This window comes from Trachemys scripta, chromosome 7 (genome assembly GCF_013100865.1).
Source record: "Trachemys scripta elegans isolate TJP31775 chromosome 7, CAS_Tse_1.0, whole genome shotgun sequence".
Classification (NCBI taxonomy): Eukaryota; Metazoa; Chordata; order Testudines; family Emydidae; genus Trachemys; species Trachemys scripta.
Window position 1 is genome coordinate 103117926 of NC_048304.1, and position 8876 is coordinate 103126801.

At 42.8% G+C, this 8876-nt stretch overlaps 1 protein-coding gene across 1 annotated transcript in view; it reads right to left on the reverse strand.

Moving 5' to 3' along the window:
* PTPRE (protein tyrosine phosphatase receptor type E) overlaps positions 1-8441 on the reverse strand; it is a 199021-nt gene extending 190580 nt beyond the window's left edge. Inside the window, exon 1 of the mRNA XM_034776553.1 lies at positions 8423-8441. The gene's annotated coding sequence lies outside the window, so the exon portion shown is untranslated. The remainder of the gene's footprint in view (positions 1-8422) is intronic.
* Positions 8442-8876: the final 435 nt, after the last annotated feature.

An 8876-nucleotide genomic window follows, 5' to 3' on the forward strand; every position in this document is an offset into this window, starting at 1 on the left:
ACTTTTAATTGTGGAAAAATAAAAATGAAGTTTTTAGTACTGATGATTATTAGTATAGACGCAATGCTCTGTAAAATTAGGGTTACCATACGTCCGTATTTCCCCGGACATGTCCGGCTTTTTGGTAATTCCCCCCGGATGGGGATTTGGGGACCAAAAAGCCGGACATGTCCGGGGAAATCCGGACGTATGGTAACCCTAATTTTACAGAGCATTGCGTCTATACTAATAATCATCAGTACTAAAAACTTCATTTTTATTTTTCCACAATTAAAAGTCTATACAAATATTTAACTTAAAAAAAAAAAGACTCCTGCTGTAAAGGGAGAATTTATCTATCTGTTAAGTATATTTAGTGCTCCATTTGAGTACCATCAAATACCACTACAGTCATTGGGAGAGGAGGGCACTTAGCACCTCATTGAGCCTTCTAGGACTGATTTCCTGTTTCCTGGTGGGGTAACTTAAATTCAAAATACTTTTTAGATTTCCAGTTTGCTCTGTCTCAATGTGAATTATGGCACCAACCTACAAAGGAAGCTGACAAGAGATCTGTTTCTACTTACTAAGCAACACAGACAAGAAAAACCTGTTTGTGCGCCACAATGCTCCCTATTTACAATGCAAAAATACACACTTTAGTGTAGACAAGGCCTTAAATTCACTGAAGAGTTTTGTCGACAAAAGGCTTTTGTCGAAAAAACAGTGAATGCGTACACACTGCGATGCAACTTTTGGCAGCAAAAATGCCTTGTTTTGGTGACAAAATAAAACCACTCCAACAAGAGACAAGGCTTTTTACACAAATTTTTTGTCAACACAGTGCCAGTGTAGATGTCACACTTGATTTCATTGCTTTAATTGACCTCCAGGAGGTGTCCCACTATGCCTATCCTGACCGCGCTGGTCAGCAGTTTGAACTGCACTGCCCTGCAGCCAGGTAAACAACCAACCACCCCTCCCCCTTAAAAGCCTCAGGAAATTTTGAAATTCCATTTCCTCTTGGCTCAGCATGGAGAGGTCTCATTGCCTCTTCCCAGGTGACCATGGTGGCTTATCGCAGCAAATGCTCTCCCATTTTCCCGCTTGGAGCTGATGGATCTGCTTAGTATATGGGGAGAGGAGGCTGTGCAGTCCCAGGTGCACTTGAGCTGCTGGAATTTTGATACCTACGGGCAGGTTTCACGAGGCTTGTGCGAAAAGGCTATGATCGGGACACGCTGCTGTGCAGAGCAAAGATAAAGGAGCTGAGGTAGGTGTACCATAAGGCGAGGGAGGCCAACTGTCGCTCTGGTGCTGCACCTAAGATCTTCCAGTTCTATAAGGAGCTGGATGCTATTCTCAGTGGTGATCCACCTCCACCGCCAAGAACCCCGTGGATACTTTGGCAAGCCTGGAGGTGGCAGAAAGAGGACCCAACCGGGAGGACAAAGTCATTTATGAAGAGGTGGAGTTAGACAACGATGTGGAACTCCCGTCGGGGTCGCCCGGTGGGGCAGGCAGCCAGGAACTGTTCACCACTCCGGAGGTGTCTAGCCAGTCTCAGCAGTTGCTCTCTGGCGAGCAAGAAGCAGGAGCCGAGACGTCTGGTAAGTAGCTGTGGTTTGTGTAGTGGGGAGGTAGGTTCAGGGTACAGAAATGTACAAGGCTGGCTGTGTTTCTGTGAGCTAGACATTTCCTTGTATAGCTAATCAGTATGACGGAACAGGGTGTTGATGCATGCAGAGATCTCACGGGAAACTTTCCCGCGCCATTTGACAATTACTTGTGGCACACAGGAGAGCAGCACAGGGACCAGGGCAGAAGCCACAAGCATGTAGTAGATGTAATCTTGCTTATCTGCTTACCTTCAGCACTGAGATATCTGCTACAATGGCCGCCGCCTGTGGAAAAGTGTGGGAGAATTTTAGATTTTTTCCCCCCTAGTTGGCTGCACCGCAACCCTTGCAGAGTGCTCTCTTCCCCGTGTAGAGCGCCTCTTCCCCCCCAACCCCCGCCCGTCCCCCAAGCCAACACTCATCATACTTTGGGTGTTCATCGAGAGGTGTGCTTGCCAAGGTTCAGTCAGAAGTGATTATTATGTTAGCAGAGGTGTATTTTACTGAAATGTTTCAATACTGTGCATGAATTTAACAATCATGCTTTTGTGCACTGTTCCTTGTGCTTCAGCAGATATGGCCTTGAGGAACACCCCACACAATGGCCGAGCATCTCCGCCAGATAAGAAAGCACCCAGGATGGAGCAAAGACTACATACTCTGGGAGATACTGCACTTCTCCAATGCAGAGAAAAGAGAATGCAAGGAATGGAGGGAAGCCAAAAGGCAGGACAGAAAAGAAAATCAGGAGTTTGTTAAGGACTCTACTGAGTGGATAATTAAAGTCATGAAGGAGCAAATAGAGATTCTGAAGTGGTTAATAATGCTGCAGAGTGAACAGATGCATGCCCACTCTCCCCTGCAGCACATTCAGAACTCTTTTCTGTGCTGCCACCCCAACTCCACCTGCACAGTCCTTTCCACTTTCCGGGACTTCTCACTTTCCCCTGTACTCCAAACAACTTTCAAAATGATAGCTGGACCTACACACAGCTCTGAAAGTCTGCCCTTCCCTGGTACCTCCTTTCCCACCAAGCATCTTTGTGTTTGTGGTGCAATAAAAGCAAAGTTTTTGAACGGTAACTCATCTTTATTTGTTTCCTACAAAATTGAGACAGCAGGCACTACCAATACATACACAGGCAGTTTAATCATTTGGTTACTGGACTATAAGGTCCCAAATTTCACCACTGCTTCATGAAAACTACATGTAATGTAACACTGCAGCACCAATCACAGAGAATACATTACTGGGTCTCACTTTCAAAGTGTTGCCTCAAAGCCTCCCTGATTCAAATTGCCCTTCTCTGAGCCCCTCTAATAGCCTTGGTATCTGGCTGCTCAAAATCAAAGACCAAAAGTGGTCTGCCTCAACACTCCACCCCTGAGCAAACCTTTCACCCTAGGTTCCATTCTATATGCATCCGAAGAAGTGGGCTGTAGTCCACGAAAGCTTATGCTCTAATAAATTTGTTAGTCTCTAAGGTGCCACAAGTACTCCTGTTCTTCTTTCACCCTTAGCTTCATAAAGATTATGCAACGTACAACATGCAGCTGTGACCATGGAAATATTATCATCATTGAGGTCTAACCTGCCATAAAGGCATTTCCAACATGCTTTTAATCTGCCAAAGGCACATTCCATTGCCATCCTGCACATACTTAGCCTGTTGCTTAGAATCATAGAATATCAGGGTTGGAAGGGACCTCAGGAGATTATCTAGTCCAACCCCCTGCTCAAAGCAGTACCAATCCCTAACTAAATCCCAAATGGCCCCCTCAAGGATTGAACTCACAACCCTGGGTTTAGCAGGCCAATGCTCAAACCACATAGCTATCCCTCCTTACTGCTGTCCAAGTTTCCCATGTAAGTTTCATGAGCCATGACTGTAAGGGGTATGCCAGGTCTCCCTGGATCACTATGGGCATTTCAACATCCCCCCACTGTAATCTTCTGGTCTGGAAAGAAAGTCCCTGCTTGTAACTTTCTCTACTGGCCGGTGCTCCTGAAGATGTGTGCTTTCCTGACCACCCACGTTGATGTCAGTGAAATGCCCATGGTGATCCACAAGTACCTGCAACACCATGGAGAAGTACCCCTTTCTATTGATGTACTCCATTGCAAGGTGGTCTGGTGCCAAAATTGGAATGTGTACACCATCTATCACATCTATACCACAGTTAGAGAAACCCATTTCTGCAAAGCTGTCTTTCACCAGACAAAATGCAATCAGTCAATAAATCATTAGGGAGAACAATAGATCTTTGAAGATGCTAATCTCCCACCTTCCTGAAAGCTTCCTGGGACGCTGCTTTGACACTGCAGGGTCATGTGATCATGTCATCTGGTACTGGACACCATCTTGGACTACTAGTATTTTTCACTTGTATGGGGTGGGGATCAAACTAGAAAACAAAGGATTCCCGCCATATGTAAATCCTATTTAGGGCTGGAGAATGAGTTAATCAGGCTTGGATCTTCACTGAATCCCCATTCAAGATGCCTGCTAAAAACACTTAAGACTGAACTGGGGAAGAACTAGAGCCAGGCTAGAAGGTGTCTAGCCTCTGAAAGGAATATTTGGAATTCTAAGCTGCAAGCAAAAGAAGTTTGTCTTCAAGAATCTCTGCAACCTGCTTAAAACAACATTTTGGGTGAGAAATTACTACTTGTAGCCAGTTTCTTTAGTGTATTAAGCTTAGTTTGCATATTTGCTTTATTTTATTTATTAATCTACTTTGATCTATTTGCTATCACTTAAAATCTATCCTTTGTAGGTAATAAACTTGTTTTCTAAAACCCAGTTTGTGCAATTCATAACTGGTGTAGGGGGGCAAAAAGCTTTTCATATCTTCCTCCACATTGAGGGAGGGGGCAATTTTCATGAGCTTACGCTGTACAGATTTCTGTGCAGCGCAAGACAATACCATTTTGGGTGTGCTCTTGAGTCCTGGGCAATCCCCCAGCTGAGTCTTCCCCCACAGAGCTGATTTCAGTGCCTGTGTCTTTTTGTAGCTGGGTGTGGCCCTACCTATGTGTGTGCTAGAGAAGGCTTGAGGGCCTGGCACAGCAGGACAGAGTGAGGGAACCCAGGTTGATAGAACGTGCGGGCTTAGTGGGACCCCCATTATATCAAGTGGCACCCCGGAAAGTGGGGGGCAACTCTTCACACCATCCCTTCTCACAAAGATGCCAGAGTGCACAGCATACAAGGGCCACTGAAAAATGCCACGAAAGAAAGCTGGAAGCTCATGGAATGCTGGGAAGAACACATTTCATCATGGGACATTGAGCCCAGTCCCAAGATGTGCCGTGATCCACTCCGCCTTCCCACAAGACCTAGAGGCAGAAGGTGTTGAGCTGGACTGTGGGATAGGTACCTACAGTGCATTGCTCACACTATCAAGAATAGTGCCCCAACTGTGGACACGCTCTGCTGACAAAGAGAGTGAGTGCGAAGATGCAATAGCAATTTTATTATAGCGCTTTTTGAGTGTCGATATGACTTTGGTCGACAAAACTCTGTCTGTAGAGACAAGGCCTAAAACAAGCTTATCATCCAGATACTCAGTTATATTACATTTTGTTCACTTGTCATTTCAGATTATAGATCAAGGGAGAAATTCATTCAGGTGTAGACAGCAACTGAAAGGCTCCTGATTACCACTTGAGTCTCGCTGACTGAGTATATGGGGGAGGCAAACATGGACAGACCTGCTGTGCCGGCGAAGAGGGGAGGTCCTCTGGGCCCAGTTAGTGCTAAGGGAAATGTGGAGAGATCACTGGATCCATGACCGCATGATTTCAGTGGTCTGAGAATCCCACACACAATGTATGAAAGAGCTGAAGCTACTATTCCAATCCATAAATGCTGAGGATGTGTATTTCATGCCCGCCTGCAAGTTTGAGGGGTCAGGGGACCACACACTGGGGCAGCGAGTTTTATCTTCACCAGTTTTTAATGCAGCTCGCCATGCAAAATTGAATTTCTCTGGCTTTGTACAGCCTAACTAGCAATAAACTGGAAAAAGGAATATTCATAATTTTTTCATTAATAGAAAGATTTAGCATGTATCACTACAGATTTTCACATATCAGAATGATTACATCTTCCTTTCACTTAGTCTGACATAAATGAGTCAGTAAGTATGAAGATCTAATTAAACAGTAATTTTTTAAAGAAAAAATGTAAAAGCTTCAGTTGAGCAAAGCTCCCCTAAGGCTGTTCTTTAGAGGACCATAAGCACTTCCTTTTAGATTTTTTTCAGGTTCAGCAAAGCACTGTGACTTACATGAAATGATATTTTTAACTCCATTGCATGGGAAACTAAACAGTGGTCAAACTTGCTATATTTTCATAATCTTTTCTGATGAAACAGATTAGCAGTAGCATTACAGAGCATCTTCAATACGAAAGTAATGTAATTTACATATGCATGGATAGTAAAATTGTACGTAGAAAAAAGTTTTTTACATTTCATTTTATATTTCAAGCAGCAGGTTAGAGCAATACTTTGAACAACACAGCAGCAGCAATTCTCTAATACTGAGAATAATAATTAAAGCAATAAATATTTAAAATACCTCTTCAGGTCTCTATTTTCTTGTAGCACAAAACAAAACTACCTATTTTCTGTGAAATCCTAGGCCTTGATCCTACAAAGACTTATGCATATGATAAATAATAAGAAGGGCTGGTCCCATTAACTTCAAAGGGACTAGTCGTGTGCTTAAAATTATACGTGTGTGTTAACCTTTGGAGGATAGGGCCTTAGAGAATCACTCTCTTGGATTTAGGTGCTGGTTCCTCAAATTCTGAGATTTCTCACCCTTCCCTTCTCAATAGAATAATTCCAAATTTTTAAATGGCACATAATTTGTAGTTTTACAATGAGTCCCCATTTTATATCATCTATTGAGATCACTTCAGGGCTGTAGAAATACCTGACAGCTTAGTAAATCATAGCAGTTTACTAAAAACATGGTTTGACATAATTAAAAAAAAAAAAAAAAAAGGAGGAAATCAGTTACTTCTATTACATATTAGAGACAGAATTTTATAAGCGTGTGTGTGTGCGCACGCTTACGTATGTGTATACATACGGCTAAGTTAAACAAACGAATGACTTCCTTTTCTCATTTATCTCTGCCATTCAGGGTAGCAGTGATTGAGAACCAATGCAGCAGCATAGGATTCATTTTTTTCTATCAGCTGAAAGTAGTTTTCTGTCAAACTTATTTCAGAATACATTAGCCCAGTGCTGCTGAGCAATTTTATAGAAGAAACTCAATGTCTTCCCACTCCCCACCACCCAGTTCATGGAATGGGTGCTGCTCCACCGGCTGTCTGATATTATTGACTACATCCTCCCAGTGGAGCAGGCAGGATTTCGCCCGAAGAGGAACTGCTGTGACCAAGTAGCTTAGCTTACCAGCCACACTGAGGTAGGATTCCAACGTAAGTTGAAGACAGGAATTACCCTTGTTGACTCTGTCCTCGGCATACGACACTGTCTGGAGTCAGGGCCTCCTCCTCAAGGTCTCCCGTGTCATTCACTGTCGGCAAACAATCTGCCTCCTGGTGGCAATGACTGGGGACCTCTGCTTTAAGGTACACCTTAAAGGCCAGATCACTCTTAACTCGGGCATCCCTAAGGCTATGTCCTGGCCCCAGTACTTCTTAATATATACACTGTAGATATATGAGCGATGGAGTCAAGGAAATTCATGTATGCAGATGATATTGCCCTGGCTGTACAGCATACAAACCTCCATACCATAAGCTGCACCCTAACCCGAGATCTTAGCACAATGGCTGATTATTTTGAATGCTGGAAACTTAGGCCTAATCCAAAAAAAAAAAAAAACCAACCCATGGTAACTGCTTTCCATCTGAACAATAAAATGGCTAATACCAAACATGATGCGCAGTTCTGCGGTGAGAGCATTAGCCACGAAGCAAATCCAAAGTATCTTGGAGTAACACTGGACCGGAGTCTGACCTTTCGACAACATCTCGAGAACACCCATGATAAGGTCAAGTCTCGTGTCGCGCTTATCAGAAAATTGGCCAGAACATCATGACCCCCAGTTTGAGAACCCCTGTACTAGAACATGGCCAACAAGGGAACTGCACACAGGCGTTCTCTCTCTCTCTCACACACACACACACACACACACACTTTAATTTTGCACTTTCAAGTCTTTCAGAGAACAGGTCATGCATGAACTTGTCTCTCTCACCACAGAAGTTGATCCAATAAAAGATTACCACATCCAAGTCTCCTTTTCCCTAAGAATAAGACTGTTTTTGCACAACACTTATCAACTGACCCCCTCCCCCCCCAACAGGAATGCAATTACAATGAAGGCAGCACTGTTTTGCTGATATCAAGATCTAGAATACTTCATTTTCAGTAGTTTTTCCAATAGCAACTCAATTTTAAGAAGCAATTACCATTAATGCAATTATCTGAGTGTGCTCCCTAATGGTTTTCAAATGTGTGTCACTGAGATAACGCAATACCTTCTTTAAAGTGACTACAAGCTAATGAAAGTTGAACATGCTGAAGATACGTTCTGAAGAACGCATTTAGTGAGTATTCAATAGTAAAGCAATAGTGGGCTCCGATATATAACTTTACAAAGAGTGTAACCCACATTGCAAAGTATAAAATTAAATATAATATGGTGGCACGATAGCCTGGAGTCACTGATTTCATCCACAAGTTGAGTAATTTTTAATGCCAGCAGCATGTTACATGTGGTGTTCTCAGCCAGTTGTTGCAATATTAAATAAAGGAAAATAGAGTAGAGTACTCACCTGAAGAAAGAAGAAGCTATCGGCTGTAAGATAAAGGGAAAAAAAGAGAGAGGTTATCACTTGTTCTCCATTTTCAAAATTTTGTTATTTTATAATGACAGTAATGTAGAGCTAGAAAGTTGTCAAACACGAGGCTCTATCTCTGATTTTAAAACTTTATGTCCCAAAACATCAGCTTATTTGTATTGTAGTAGTGCCAAGAAACAGCAATCAGAAATAGGGCCCCATTGTGCAGACCAATGAACAAACGTAGTAAAATACAGTCCCTGACCCACAGAGATTATAATGTAAATTAAAAGAAGACATAACAAGTGGATGCAGCAAACAGAGGGAATTGTGGGATGGAGAATGAGGATATCTGACTAGCTGTGTGTAAAAGGAGCAGAATCAATTATTTTTATATATAAATACGGAAAGAGAGGAAGCGATATCAGTAATACAGCCTACTTCATGC